The sequence below is a fragment of the Aquila chrysaetos genome, chromosome Z (assembly GCF_900496995.4).
Source record: "Aquila chrysaetos chrysaetos chromosome Z, bAquChr1.4, whole genome shotgun sequence".
Classification (NCBI taxonomy): domain Eukaryota; kingdom Metazoa; phylum Chordata; class Aves; order Accipitriformes; family Accipitridae; genus Aquila; species Aquila chrysaetos.
In genome coordinates this window covers 47843418-47859890 of record NC_044030.1, presented here as the reverse complement: position 1 = coordinate 47859890, position 16473 = coordinate 47843418, and the positions used below count along the sequence as shown (strand labels likewise).

At 37.5% G+C, this 16473-nt stretch overlaps 1 long non-coding RNA gene across 2 annotated transcripts in view; it reads right to left on the bottom strand.

Annotated features, from left to right (window-relative positions):
- The window catches only part of LOC115337383, a 71594-nt gene that overhangs the window by 26428 nt on the left and 28693 nt on the right, over nt 1-16473 (bottom strand). The window lies entirely within an intron of this gene.

Here is a 16473-nt window from a genome sequence, read left to right as displayed (position 1 = left end):
AAGAGCCATCTAGCCCTAAAATGTGTTCTTGGTCTGTCCAACATCAACTATTTAACAATTGTCAACTCATCTTCCAAGTTTCCCACACACCCTGTCAAATGATCAGTTCTCAATTTCGCTGAATTTAGCATTTTAATTTTTTCTATTCAACTAGCTATAGTTGCTTAATATTTAACTAATAACCTCATAAAAACCTTTAGATGACATTAGGGGCTTCAGTGAGGAAGAAAACATGATGTGCTGTATGAAAGTTTACTTTTCTCATAATCAATCTCTACAGTTCATTTCCCGATCTGTCTTAAGTATAGCAGTACTTCCCTACTAAGGATTACACAGCTTTTAAAAATCAAATAAGATCTTATGTTTCAGAGCAGGCTGAGTTTGTGTGGCAAGGTTTTGGTAGCAGGGGGGGTTACAGGGGTGGCTTCTGTGAGAAGCTGCTGGAAGCTTCCCCTGTGTCCGACAGAGCCAATACCAGCCGGCTCTAAGACGGACCCACCGCTGGCCAAGGCCGAGCCCATCAGTGATAGTGGTAACGCCTCTGCGATAACACATTTAAGAAGGGAAAAAAAAGTTGCGGTGGCACAGTAATTGCAGCCAGAGAGAGGATTGAGAAAATGTAAGAGAAACAGCCCTGCAGACCTCCAGGTAGGTGAAGAAGGAGGGGGAGGAGGTGCTCCAGGCTCCAGAGCAGAGATACTCCTGCAGCCTGTGGAGAAGACCATGGTGAGGCAGCTGTCCCCCTGCAGCCCATGGAGGTCCACGGTGGAGCAGATATCCACGTGTAGCCCAGGGATGACCCCACACCAGAGCAGGTGGGTGCCTGAAGGAGGCTGTGACCCCATGGGAAGCCCGTGCTGGAGCAGGCTCCTGGCAGGACCTGCGGATCTGTGGAGAGAGAAGCCCACGGAGTAGGTTTTCTGGCAGGACTTGTGACCCTGCAGGGGACCAATGCTGGCGCAGTCTGTGCCTAAAGGACTGTACGTTGTGGAAGGGACCCACGCTGGAGCAGTTTGTGAAGAACTGCAGCCCATGGGAAGGACTCAGGTTGGAGATGTTCGTGGAGGACTGTCTCCCATAGGAGGGACCCCATGCTGGAGCAGGGGAAGAGTGTGATGATTCCTGCCCCTGAAGAGGATGAAACGGCAGAGACAATGTGTGATGAACTGACTGCAACCGCCATTCCCCGTTCCCCTGCACTGCTGGCGGGGATAGGTAGAGAATTCGGGAGTGAAGCTGTGCCTGGGAAGAAGGGAGGGGTGGAGGGAAGGTGTTTTGAGATTTGGTTTTATTTCTCATTACCCTGCTCTGGTTGATTGGCAATAAATTAAGTTAATTCTCCCTAAGTCGAGTCTGTTTTGCCCATGACAGTAATTGGTTGAGTGATCTCTCCCTGTCCTTATCTTGAACCATGAGCTCTTTGTTATATTTTCTCTCCCCTGTCCAGCTGAGGGGAGGGAGTGATAGAGCAGCTTTGGTGGGCACCTGGCGTCCAGCCAGGGTCAACCCACCACACAGGCATTTTTTTCTTCATACTAGAGCTTTGGCAGGCCTACCTTGACTGTTGATTTTCTTGTTTTTAGACATAGCTCTTTCTGTCTGTATTTCTTTCCTTTTACCTATTAAACCAGCAATTCAGATAAATGTAGGCACTTCATTCAGGTCTACTTTTCACCTGTCTGAAGCATCTGGAGACCGGAGACAGATTCAGAGAATCAGCTGCACAGCTTCTCCTAACCTGGGTTAAAAAAATTCTATATCCAGGAGCTGATCTGTTATTGCTGCTGATCTTCCTGCTGCAGCTCTCAAGCCAATGCAAGTCCCCTAGTGAAAGCACTGCAGTAGGTGACTGGAGAGCAAAACTCTGCAATTTGAGTGGCGATCCCTAAACCATTTTAAGATAGAATAATGCCTGAAGTCTAAGTTGCTAAATTAAAAATTTAGAAAGACTTAAATCTTTCAGGTGCTTTAAAAATTATTGCTCTGCATTACTTTGGTCTCAGCTGGATTACCTCAGACTGTGGCCGTAAACTATCAGGCATGTTTAGGTGCAAAACAACTCACCTTTAACCTTTCTGTTTACATCTGAGGAAAATTCACCTGCCTATTGTCCCAGTTAAACACAGCTGGTAGCTCAAAGAAAGGGAGAGCAGTAACTGATGGAAAAACTAGAGGAGATACAAGAATAGTTTTCAGGTGATAATGTATCTGTTTAATTCTTTTCCTTTTTTTTCATTGTCACAGTCCATTTGGATCTCTCAAATTTACAGGACAACATACTCTGTAAGTTAAACTTGATTTTATGAGCTCATTAAGAAATATAGCAAACATGACAAACAAGGGCTCAATCCCCTTTGCACAGACTAGTCCATCACAGAAGTTCATTTATTCACCACTTAAGTCATGAGGTTTCCTCACATATAACCCATAACTCTTAACTCGTGCACCTATGAGCAAAATAGTTACCTAGCTGACTATGAGAGTACTCATCCTTCCTCCTCAGTCATGATGCAGGTGTCCCCCATATCACACCGGGAAACACAAAAGCACTGGTAGTACAGCTGCTGTCACATCCACTTCAAAAGCTTTTTGGATAAGCTGACATTTTTATACCTTCTAGCATAGAAGTTTGGTCTATACCATTTCTATGAGTTAGCAAATTGTGACAAAACTGCCAGACAACCATAATGCAAAGATGATGGCTGCAGGAGACAGCAATCTGCAGGGGAAAATGGCTCTATAATGACCTTTTAGCTTTTTCTGGCCACTTGTCTAGCCTATGTGGTTCTCTTGCTTTGATGTAATGGTACCTCTCCCAGCATACATCAGGCCTTAACATGAGCTGTGTTAGCCAAAATCTGAGCAGGATTTGTGTGAACAGTCACATTCATGAATTATCTTTGAGGGTATACAGAAAACCCTGTTAAATAAAAGCAAGTTTTGCTCGACTCATTTGTCCATTGACATGCAGATCCCACCATCCTTAGGGGAGTACTACCTTATACGTTCTAATTGACTTCATTGACATAAGCATTGTGCATTCAAAGTGCAATATTGGAGTTTTGCAGCCAATCAACAAAATAAAATGAGAGCTTGACTGAGTTGAATCAAAGCAGGAAAATAGATTTTAATTATATTCTCAACATTTAAAAAAAGAAAGACATGGTAGCTCTATTTTGTGTTACAGAAGGTAGCTAGGAAGAATTTTGGGAAATGTGAAGGAATTCTTGACATTTTCACACTAAAATTTTGAGCTCCTTCAGGAAAGCTTTTTCAGTCATTTCTTCTTTCCTCAGATAGGACAGCAATTATCTATTCTTTGTCTACATACACATACCCTCACCATCTTCAAGGAAGGAAAAGAGCATAAAGAAAACTTCCTCTCTTCAGGAAACAGACATGAACACATAGCCGTTTCTCCTTCCACTGTATATCATCGAACAGAGTCAAGTCTAATTTGTCCCTCTGCAGAAGGATGCAAGCTTTAAAAAAATGTTGAACTGGGTAAAATATAGAAATTAATATGGTAATGAAACTTTCAGAACTGTTTGTTTGAATTTTTTGTGACTTCTAAACTGTCTTGTCTCAAACACTTATCTCTATTACAGGATACATGTCTCACTACCTACTTCAGTTAGTTGAATCTTTAATTAATGCTAGTTAAAATAATAAGTTGACATGAAGGGTAAGAAGTCCTAACATAGAACTCTAACAGCAGAATAAATAATCATTTTTATTTAGCAGCCCTTATACAGTGGATCTGACCTGTACTCTGAATTGCAGTAGTTTAGTACCCTAATTACCCTAAAGAAACTCCCATTCTATTCTGCATCTCAAATCCACATTTAGTGTAACCCTATTTTATATCAGGTGACAATCCAGTCCTAAGAGTGTAAGACCTGATGAATCCATGGATACTGTTTCCTAATTGTACAATTACTACTGCACCTGGCAGTTATAACAGAGTACCTGGTTGATACACTTGTTGAAGTGTGGGTCTTACATAGCTTTACAGGTATTGTAGATGCAGGGAACTGGAGGATGCACAGAAGTAAAAGAATGATGAAGTGTTAATAGCTGGCATTGCTTTCACATAACAGCTTACTGAATTAAAAAAAAAAAAGTACAAAAAGTAAAACAATGTTTACTATGGAGTATTAAATGTACACATTTAATTTCACCATTATAAAGTGACAAAAGCCTTTTGTGTTCCAATCAGACATACATAAATAAGAGTTGCTGTACTGAAGAAAGCTTAACTGACTATAAATTGACTAGTAAGTTCCTTCACCAGTCTACCAAAAACCTCAGCAATATATGAATCATTTCTAGGCCCTTCCATTAGTGCCCAGTTTCTTCATGCAGACAAAAACACATGGTGACCCAAAAGAATTTCCTTAGCTGAAGAACAATGTAAAAGTTAATGAATGGCTGAGCATGAGCAATAGCTTCCAGCTAGCTACCCCCTATTATACAAGATCATCTACTCCTTTTCTGAAGGGCCTCCTTAACCTTGCATCTTTTCTCAACAAAAACGTATCACAGACCTTGGAAAAAGAAAAAGAATGTTTCCTGGTATCCAATTGTGTGAATATACAGCTCTTTGTTAGAGCTATTCCTTTCTTACCCATCTTGTCCTTTTGCTTTTCAGACCTTGATTGGATATGTGAATGGAATTTCAAGTTTCAGCATCGTTTCTTAACATCATATGACTAATGGGTTTGAATATAAACTAGGATCTTTTCTCCAGTGACTCTGATTGGCTGTTATAAGAGTAATTTGAGCCTCTTTCCTGTCTCATTTCCTGATTACTTGCTGTATTTCTTACAACCACACAAAATGTTCTCTACAAATCACTGAGACTTAATTTTCATAATCTTTAAACAAATACAGACTTCGAACCCAGGCCACTTAGGACAGTATAACAATGTGTTACATTGCAAGTGTAAATTTAAGCAAAAATCACGTTCTGGTTAAAAAGGAACACAGCTCTGTCCTACACCATTTGAGAGACAGACAACTGGCTTTACCACATCCTAAACTTGTGATCTACATCAGCTTTGCCCTGCAGCATGTTATTGAATGTCTTCATGTCTCTATGAGGCCACATATCCAGTTAGCCACAGAGGTCTGAACTAAACAACTGCCCACGAGGCAGCATTTATTATAGGTTACTACTCCAAGGTGAAAGGCAGCTATAGATGTTCCCAAAGGTTGAAATCTCATGACTCTGCAGTTCTTTCCCATATCCCTCCTGGGCATTCATGCCTATTTCTATCCTGTAACTCCAAAGCTCTAACCCCTAGCTGAGAGTACTTTGTCTTCACTGCTCAGCATCCACAGTCCTGCTGTGCTTGCACTTTCTCTACTCTTTTACACCTCTGATTAAACCATCTAGTATTGGGTATCCAACTGACCTTATATGAAAATCACAGACCTTTGTGGCAGCTGTGGGATAAAGGAAGTAAAAATGAATTTAGCAGTACAGAGATAAATTTCAAATTGTGCAAAGTTTGAACGCAAAATTGTTTTAACAAATCAGCGTCCCGCAAATATTTGGTCAAGAACAAGTGATTTGATTCATAGAATCATAGTTGGCTTACTAGAAATCCAGTGCATCAAAGACAAGCCAAAACATTTACTTGAAGTGCTTTTATCTAAAAGCATACAGAACAGCAGGAAGAGCAAAGGAGGGTGAAATAATTAGATCACTAAATGCTGGAGTACCTGGAAACTGAGAGTAAGCATTGTAAGCAAGAAGAGAAGCAAAGAGAGATGGAGAAAGCAGCTGTTGTAACTGAATGTGGAAGCAAAATACAAAGATGGGGATTCAGAGAGTCATGCCTGCTTAAACACTAAGAATTATCAATGACAGAGATAAAGCTCTGAGAAGCAGAGTCCCATGTAACTGTTTTCTCATTGCTATTTACTGTAAAATCTGCTCAACAGCAGTCAGGGTGAGAGAAGGGCCAATTATGCTTATAAGCTCTAGGTAATTGTATCAGTTATAAAGCCACTACAAGCTAATAGTTTAAAGTCCTCTTTAGAACACTGAAGTAAAGAATAGTTTTCTTTAGTGAGATTTCTCCAGATTTTGCTGAAAAATACACATTCTTAACATTTTTGGAGCAGGAGGATATGCACAATTGCTTTGTAGACACCTTCATTTGGTGATGAGTTTGCAAGCAGGCAAGCTGCATGAGTTTGTTTCTGTATGCATCTTTAAATTTACATTAAGAACATGAACAGGCCAGGTCCTGTGGCCCGCATTTATTTGATACTTGTAGGGAAGAACTCAGAGAGCAAAGGAATGTTTTCTCTTCTGCCTTGCATACCTCAGCTGACAGCAACACTCTTAACCTCAGATAGAAATAGGTAAATTGTAAAAAATCACTTGAAGACCTTTTGTGTAACCAACAGCTTCAATATACACATTTTAGTCTGTTTTCAGTAAAATACATGTTCATTTCTACTACCCGACAATAGGTGGCACTGGCAAATTTCATAGTTGTTCTGCAGTTTTCAGCTACACATTGCAACAGGGATCTGATTTATTCTACTAGTATCCAAAAAATTCATAGATGACTTGTTATGTGTAAACATTAGACAAGCCTGACATAGGAAAGAAGTTACTGATTAATAGTCACTTTTCTTCCATATTCACAAAACATTCCTTATTCATAAACTAATTCTAGCATTTTTGCTATTTTCATATATTGGAAAAAGGATTGCACACACGTACATCCAGCGTCCAAAGTCTTTGTGTGCTCCTTCCATAAGAGAGTTGACGTTACATGGTTAGTTGCCAAGTCATGTGCTGTTCTCTCTAGTTGCTGATTGGATGCATTTGTGCAAACAAAGGCATTTCCCTAACTTTTATACAAACAATATCAATTTACACAAGTGTGCAGAAACAGAATATTATAAGAATATGAGTCAGCTGAACTAAAGGAATTTTGATATCAGATAAACCATGGTTTATTGTTCTTTCAGTAAATTCAAGGCACACACATTCAAAATTGCATTACTTGGAAATTAACAATAAAATACAGAGCTTTCCCACTGTAATCCTTAATTTTAGACCTGCATGATTTCATCTCATCACGGTGTTTTTCCATTATTCACTGCTAAAGCAGGCCAGCTTTTTTTTTTTTTTTTTTTTGAAAGCATCTGACTCCTAGCTAACTGACTTCTAGCAGAAATACTACTTTTGTCCTCCTTAATATCAGTGTTGCAGAAGCCAAAAACCCTTGCTGTGGGTCTCAAAGCATCTTTAATGCAGAAAGAGCCATAAATAATTATGTTTCATATGACAACGATGTAGCTTATTTAAGTTAAGAAATGAATGCAGATAAAAAAAATGTAACTCTCTACAATTACTCTGTCATGTATTAAGTCTTAGACAAGATGTTTTAATGAAATAAATACTGTTCATGTATGATTTATACTATCTACTTAACTTCTGCCAAAAGACTCTCCCTGCTTGTTTATCAATTTTTTTCTTTATTGAAAGTATGCAGTGCAACAAACATTTCACAATTTCTTATTTGAGCCTGAATGGGCTACAGAAAAGAGAATTTTCACTACTATTTTTTATTTATCTTAGTTAAACTGCAGTATTATTTCAATTTGGACTAGACTTTGGTGATGAACTCTTCTATAGAACCCTCTGTTTCCAAAGTTGTCTTAATAGCTTATTATTTTCATCTCTTTTCTGGACTTACACAGAAGCTTAACTGTTAAAAAAGATGTACTTGCAAAGAGGAGTTTAATCAGAGGCTTGATCAAACTTAAATAGACAACATGATCACAAAAAATGTGACTTCTTAGGAAGTCAATTAAGTATTTGAAAGACAGCCGTTAGTGGAACCTCTACTCCCTCCCTTAGCTTACACTCATTTCTTGGTGTTTATCAGCATTACCCACACAGAACTCCTAAGGTGAAGATCCATGTGAGAGTTCAGATTTGTCAAAGAGGCAACCTAGCCTGCCTGTTCGTTTTCTACCTTGGACTTAGTGAAAGCCCAAACAGTAAATGACATATCTTCCAATGCTATCTCAGACTCCTGCTCCTTTTTCCAGCCCTTTTAACTACTCATTCCCCACTCACATGTTAGGCATCTGCAATGACTGTCTATATACTCTTTTTTCAAATTACCTTATTTTTGCAGTATAGTTATGATGAAATTTCATACAAAATTTGCTTTAAAGGTTTAAAAAATCCAGAACTTTCCCTGTAAGTAAGCATGGAGAATACTAAAAATGTTTTGAAACTCACATACTTCCAATCTCCAAATAGATTTTTTAGAGTCTGACCATGAAAGATGTTATTTGTAAACAAGAGATTTATTTATCTGCAAAAAAAAAAAAAGTTTTACTACTATCATTTCACTGTAAAGTTCATTTTCTTAATTTTTGAGAAGCACAGAGGATGACAAAGACTTCAGTTGTTACACACTTTCACTCTGGAGAATGCTATAAATATCCACCAGAAACTTTGCTATTGTTTTAAAAGTTGTCATAAGACATTTAGGTAGCCTTTCAAAAGTTACAGGGCCTAACTGCTGCTGCTTTTGAAATGCTCTGTGATGGCCTTCTTGCTAGAAGCTCAATATAGAAATAGATGATGTCAGTGAGAAATACCAAGTTGAAAAAAATGAGTTATTACTATAAATATCATAGACCTCTACCTAGAAGATATGGCTGGGAATGAGGAGACCTGAAGGAAAACTTAGAAAAGGCTCTGACATGGAGGATGTGTGGCAGGTCAGCAGGGTATGTGAAGGCAAGGCTCAAGCAGAGACAACTTCTAGGGAACAACAGAAGTCACAGAATGAACATATAACTTATTGTTTAGTTACTTAAGACTAGTTAATCTAGAGTGCCCTAATCAAAGAAGGGCGGAAGTGGCTTAAATATTTCATCTGTATTGTTGACTTTCAGTGACTTCATGTATTATTCTGACTAACTTACTTCACCAGGCTTCGTATTTTCCTATATGAATGACTGTGAAGGGACATATACAAGAGCTGATAATAATATATAAGAAGTAATTATAAACATTTATATTTTCCTGTAGGTCAAATGTTGATCTCTTTCAATATTCAATATCTAACTTTATAATGTTTGTTAAGAATTGCAGTCAAAAATTGTTAATGTAAATATCTGGTAATTACTTAAACATTGCTAAAAATGTCCAGATAACAGTGCAGATATTGCAGATGTTTCTTCTGTTTCTTCATGGTCTTACAAGCAGGCTTTTGAAAAAAGTGCTCCTTGTTAGCTGAAATGCACTTTTTAGATACCAAGAACAACCCCAGTGATATATGTTCATTATGTGTGGGTTGGAGGGAGTGAGGGAGCTGTTTGGGTTTTCTTCTACCTGATTAGTATGAATTCCAAATTAGTCTACCAATATCAATTGGACAGCATCAGTGAACTTTTGTGCCCTTCGACTTGGATCTTTGCTGCTTACGAGTTATTCCTGTCTGCTCAATGTTAAAACCCATTAATTATTATTGTTCCTTGGCATTTAGCTTCTGGAGGATAACTGTCATGAAGAGAGTAATAAGAAAGAACCTGTAGTCATAATTTGCTTTGGAAGCACATGGTCAATGCCTGAATTTGCATGTCTCCATTCAGGTTCAAAATGTCGCCAGACCACTTCTAGATTGCACAGTAGTTGGGTGCATTGTACAGATCAGAGAGCTGTCTGGAGAGCACATCAGCCTGTTGCAGTCCTCATGTCTAACTCTTTCACATGCAGTGGGAAAGGAAAGAAGAGGGGTCAAGAAGGATGCAAAGCAAAGGATGCAAAGGCAGTCTGCTGAGGAATTGAGCTGGGATCTGTTTAGAAGCTCAAAAATATTCTTGGTCCACTTGCAAAACCTGGCAACCCGGTGGCCCTGATGAAAGCTTGGCTGCCTTTAGTTATGGAAGAACTATGCCATGAACCTGTTAGGTCAGTACAGATTAATTTACTACCAAAATCAAATAGCATGTTTATTTCATATAGCTATCACCTAGGAACTGCTTTATAGTCACATAAACCTTTTTCTGTTTGTTGGTTATAATGTACTAAGAAATTCAAAGAGTTACAGCATTTACATGCCAGTCACAATTAGTTGGCATTCATACAGGTCGAAAACACTCACCTGTGGGTATTTCATGCCTTCACAGAAACACATGACAAAATTAACTAAAGCCAATAGTATGCATTCAGAACAATTAAAACACCCAAACTTTGTTATGCTGTGAAAGGTAAAAACCCCACTTGGAAGTAATTTACAAGTGGGTGTTATTCACGTGGACCTCAAGCTCAGATAATTAAAGTAGCAATGCAGAGAATATTTTCTGGGGAAATGAAGTAAAATTCTTCAAAAGAGCATGCAGACTACATTTTTTCCATCCAGCATACAAATTCCTGTTTTAGGCCCTAATAAAAGCATAATCACTTCAAGTTTGTGTCTAGGGATCAGTTTCTGGACTGAACTGCCCGAAACAGTGACTTAAAGGCTCAGTTAACACATCCTCATTGAATATGTCATGTGAATATGTGAATAAATCAATCTTATCATGTGGTAAATGCACAAAGTTATCCTTCTTTTTGTACTATGAATTCCAAGAGTGTTAAACATGTAACAAAACCTCACAAGCTTGACATCCTTCATATGCTAAATCCTATCTCTGACAGTTGAGATTCTTTTAAAGAATCTAACTCTGGTACTTACAAAATGTAACTTCCTTCAAGACATCTGGAATGGTGCTTTTCTTAAAGAGCACTGATAAGCATGTGGATAAATGAATTGCTGCACTTTATCATCATTAATTTCAGTAATGTGTGGAGAAGATATATGCTACCCTGTGTCATCTGGCAATCAGATAAGACTAATATTTTTAATTGTTAAAGTTTTGATAACATTCAGAAGTTTTATTCCACTTAACAGCATCACTAGAGTGTTTTCCATATTATCTCTTCTAAAAGGCATATATGAATATAGAGCTTTTAAAAGTTTAAGCAGTAGTTCAAAATTGCCATCCAAGGATAATTAACTGAACCTTGCAGCTGCAATGAATATACATTTGTACATTTGAACACAAAGGCATTGTGTGGGAGTGTTCTTGATCTCCTCTGGTCTTTGGTCACCACTGCAGCCTCTGTTTCAGTCAGCTGGATAATGGGAGTCCTTCCAGTTGATTTTTGTCTGATTTGGATCAGGACCTGAATGTCCTGACTGTAAATTTTCAGTGAAAGTGGTTCATCCACGCATAAGAAAATTCATTCATACTCAGTTTTTCACTCACTTACAACCCAAAGTGCTGTGGCATGAGTATTCTCTTTAAAACATAAACAGAGAAATTACTGTACCTGTCTCTGGCCTATGGTTGTCTTTTTATAGGCTGTAGCCTGCCCAGTCTGTGATTGTTTTCAAAGCAATTTTAATTTCATTTTCTTTGTAGTACCTTGTGACCCCATATCAAATATTTCATTAAAAATCTAGATATTTTACCATTCAACTCATTTGTTTAGTCAAGCATTAATTTATAAATATGGCCTCAGCTAAATTCAGGTGGAGAAAAATTGCTGCAATCCATAACATCAATGTGAGTCTATTATTAGGGAGAAATCTCATCAAACTTTGCAAGGTCAGAGTTTAGTGGATATTGCCTATTCTCCTGTTGTTCTTTCTGACCAGTGTTTGGCAACCTTTGAAAAATGAAGGAAGATGTCTGGTTCCCAAGACGTCTTGTAGCATTTTGTCACTTAGTAGTGATTCCCTGGACACCTCTTGATGTTTGCTGGCTTGTGACTGGCCAAATGGCCATAGGCTGAGTAACACTGCTTTAGGTGCTCTGGATTTTCCAGACCCCCTTTAACATTTTTAATGCTGTATAACTAACTTCCTTTGCTTCAGACATGAGGATCTTCTATCTAGATGTAGAATAGACAGCATACGGTCCCAGGTAGCGAGCTATTAACATTTTTTCTTACATTTTTCTTTTTCTTTTCCTTTATTTTTTGCCTTCAAAGGAGGAAGACGCTAGTCACCAGGATACCATCCGAATACCATGCATACTTTAAGCTTATTAGTTACTCATTCAATTTTTCTACTTCCCAGCAAGGTGTCTCAACTATTCCATGTATTACAACAATTCTAAAGCAACTTCCATAGTCCCAGCATTTCTACTACTCACTATTATCTAAACAGCACATATTCCATACAGTTGAGAAGCTTTGTTTCCCCCAGAAAAGTCTTAAATAGAAGGATGGAGACAAAAGGAAGTAGAAAAGGAAAAGAGATCTGTATCCACTTGTGTATCTTGTTCAGGCAGCAGAAAGTGGCAAATTAAATTCATGAACTGCCAGGGCTGAGTGTGGTAAAAAATAAAAGTCCTGCTACTGGTGACAAACTAATGTTATTTAAAGCATAGGTACTAAAAAACTAGAAGGAAATTAGGAAAGTCAGTCACATACAAAACAATCAGCTGAGGTTAATCACAAGTAAAGCCCACAATTTTCACTTCAGCACATTCTAAAGATGGGGTTTGGGAAAAAAAAAGAATCTGAAGAAACATACACTGCAAATTTTATGTTTTTCACATTAATCTTTTTTAAAATTCTCTATATACTGGTCATGAAAATCAAGCACAAATTCACATTTCTGAAGAGGTTTTGCAAAAAAAATATTGCTGATTTTTAAGAAACATTCATTTGACATATGCTGAATGTTAAAAAAAAAAAAAAATCAACTACTAAAACAAGAAATGTCCATTATCAAGTGTATTATACTTCTGAGCCCTTGGAAAGCTCATCAGTTTACCTAGACAAAAACGGGTAAGGATTAAAGCCTTCCCATTTGCTTTAGTCCTAACAGCCAAATTATGTCAGCAAATGCATTGCTTTATTCAGCAGCACCCAGTGCCCATTCCAGTATGTTGAAATACAGGACTAGCCTCTGCTTAAGAGATTTGAGTGCCATCAGCACCAATATGCACAATGAAGTCAACTGACTGTTTTTATATTATGGCCCTGTCTACACTGAAAGTATAGTCCAATGATATGCCTACGTTGGTAGAGCTACAGTGGAAAACCTGAAAATGCAAGTGCAGTTGATATTGCCTTTCCTGGTCCATAAATTGCTTGAAAAATATTTAGATGCTGATATTTCCTTATCACTGGAGAGATATTCCCAAGCTCATACATCATGTTCTCCTTTTCATTTATAGTGGTTTCCAGCAGATATTTTTCTAACACGTTATAGTATTAATTTGTGGGAACTCTTTGAATTTCTGGATGATACCAAGACATGTAGATGTGTGTCTGTTCATATATATAAGTAGAAGAAGTAAAAAACTATGAGAAATACAGAATTTAATTTTTTTTTCAGTGTGTTTTTATCAGGCAAAATTTATTGCATATTGTGCAATAAATAATATTTTTGGATATTTCTTTCTGAAAATGCTTTCATAGTCATTATTAAAAATACACCACAGAAAAGCTTTGGTTTTGAACTGAAAGCTTCTAACGAAATAATGAGAGGACGGTAACAACCGCAAAGTGCTAAGGTATACAGCAACCTCTTATTCTGAGGTAGTATATAAAAATGTCATTCCAAAAAGTAAATATGAGCTGCTGAAATAGTTTCATCTCAATGATATGTTAAAACAAAGAATATGCTTTACATGATTTTTTTTTCTTTCTCCCTTTCTTAGTCTTGTCCCTCTCTTCACTTCCAGTTTCTTTCCCCCCTTACCCCTGCTACCTTTCTGCCCGACAACAAAGCTATCATTTTTCAAGATGAGGTTTATTTGAAGTATTAATCCTTACAGACAACCAGAAGTAACACATGAGTGTGTTTTGGAGTCATTAGTAGGATTAGTCATTAACAGTGACTTTACATTTACAGTGACTAATGACTTATCCTACTAATGTAGTTTTGACTTCTGTGTTTCCAAGAAAAAGTGGGCAGCGAAAGTAAGTAGCAAAGTGTTACCAGATGACAACTTTTAAAAAAGATTATTCTGAATGGCATGCTACATGTGAAAGATTACAATTAGCTGTGGAGAGTGACAGGGAAAATACAAAACAGAGAACCAAGATGGAGAATGGAGAGAGATAGAGAAAGAATAAGCCAGCAAATTATAGAAGGGTGCAGTAAATTCATTGTTTTGAAGCAGGAGAGCAATTTTAAATTAGCTTCTGAAATGAATAGAAATCCAGTCAAAGGCATAATGGATGAAGGTGGAAGACTCATATCTCCTAAAGCATAAGAGTATCTTGGTCACACACAAAGTTCAGGAAGTATCATGAACATTGAAATTATAATAGCTGACATGGGACATGATACTAAATACAGATTTCTAAGGTGACAATGTGAAAGGTAGCTATAAGCCAAATGTGTAGGCAGAGTTTTCTGATCCCAAGTAGTTAGAGCAATATGCTATTTTTACCAAACGAAAGAAAAAACAGATAAAAATAACATTCCAGGAAAGTGTATATAAATAGTTATATAAAAAACTTTTAAAGCATTATGATAAAAATACAGTAACACATAGAGCCCCAGATAATTTACTTTCAATGACTTTCTGCAAAGAAAGAACCTGGACAGGTTTTGGTGGTTTTGTTTAGTTTGGGTTTTTTTAATTACAACAAAAATCAAGTGGAATCAAGTCTTATAGGAGCTTTTGTAAATAATGATGAGAGGGAAAAATTGTTAAGTTTTATTTCTGTGACAGAAAATCTTGATATGCATAAAACTAGGTTATTGTCAGCACAGAAGGATCTACTCTTGTAATTTTCACTGTGACACTCTATTAATAAGATTAAATCACCGAAGCTATTAAACACTGTAAAGAATACGTTTAGAAGGGTTGTAGATTGTTAAGTCAAATGTATATTTATATAACTGTAGAAAGCACCAGATGAGAAATAAAACATTGTGAATGAAATACCCAGCAGTATGTTGAGATAAAGACATAGAATGAAAATGGGAATCTTTATTTGTAATAGGCTTCAGGATTTGTCCAGGCAAGTGTAGCAATATTTTCCTTCATTTCACACGACTTGTCTTTGCTGCAATGAGGAGCACTTGCACATTCTAGGCTTCATCTTTATTTACTAAACTCAAATGGTTAATCCAAAACCTGCTCTGAAGAACCATGGTGTTTCTTACCAGGACTGCAGTTTGTCTGTCAGTAAAGACCTCTTTCAATCAGTAGGAACTCAACCTGTATATTCTTTTCCTACAAGACTATGCCTTCATATTTATTTTTTGTTTTAGAAATTTGTTAGTCTACTGTAATGAGCTTTTACATTTTTCATCTCTTAAAGCATTTACTATATCTCATGGCACTGAACTGTTGATAAGGACAAAATGCACTCACAAGCTACCCAGTTATATAGAATTTCTTTTTCTGGAGCAGTGGTGGTTGAACCTCTGCCTGGCAGATGATGCTGCTGGTCAGGTCAGTACCGAACGGATAACAGACCTACAGCTGTTCAGTGATCTGGACTTATATAGCAGCCTGCAGTGACAGAAAGCTCATGTAAATGACATCCAAGGGACATCTTACAGATCCTGATTCTGCTGGACAAAAATGCCAGAGACATCCTGGGGAGAGGAAGCTGTAGCAACCTAGCATCCAGGGACATAGCAAAACGCACTTTTTTGTGGTTTTGAGCACTGTTTGCCTGTTTCCTTTAAAAGCCCCGAAAAAGATTGCCACCCCAAATCCATCATTTAAAAGCTCTCTTCCAACATTGTCACAGAGGTTTCCAAATGTGTCTGCCTGACAGAGTCAGAGCTGCCCACCAGCAGGCTGGAGAACACACATAATTCACCAGACCTTATTATTAGACACCCCTCTTCACTACCTGTGTATCCATTCTCAGGCTTCAGTATAGCCTTACGGATTATGTTGTCTGTGATTTCAGAAAGAAACAAGGAGAGCCCTGGGTGGTTCAGGACAGCTATGGATCAGACTACACTTACAAGTATCTGTGCATCAGAAAACAGATATGCATAATAAGAATGCCAACAACTACAGCAAAGTCTTCCTTCATGAATGTTACAAGGGAATTCCAAAATCCTGAACTGAAACGAAGTCCAAACCATTTTTGTATTATCATAACAATTACTTTAAGAATATTATGTGGAAAGGCCAGTTGTAATAAATACCTAGAATCTGTGGATGACTTCCAAGATCAGCACTCCTGATGATGAAATCATGGTTACACAGACTGTGGCAAATTCATTCAAATATACATCTAAATACTTGATCACATCACAGGAAAACTGGAAAACAAATTACAGATTAGAAGAATGTCCTTTGGAAATAAACAATGACGTTTATAATGCCAGGTACTCAATCAAAAATAAGCTCTAGTGAGAATTTATAGAAAATTGTGAATTTGAGAAAATTAATATTAATAAGGAATGATCAGCTTCAGATCAAAATATATTTTTCAAATAT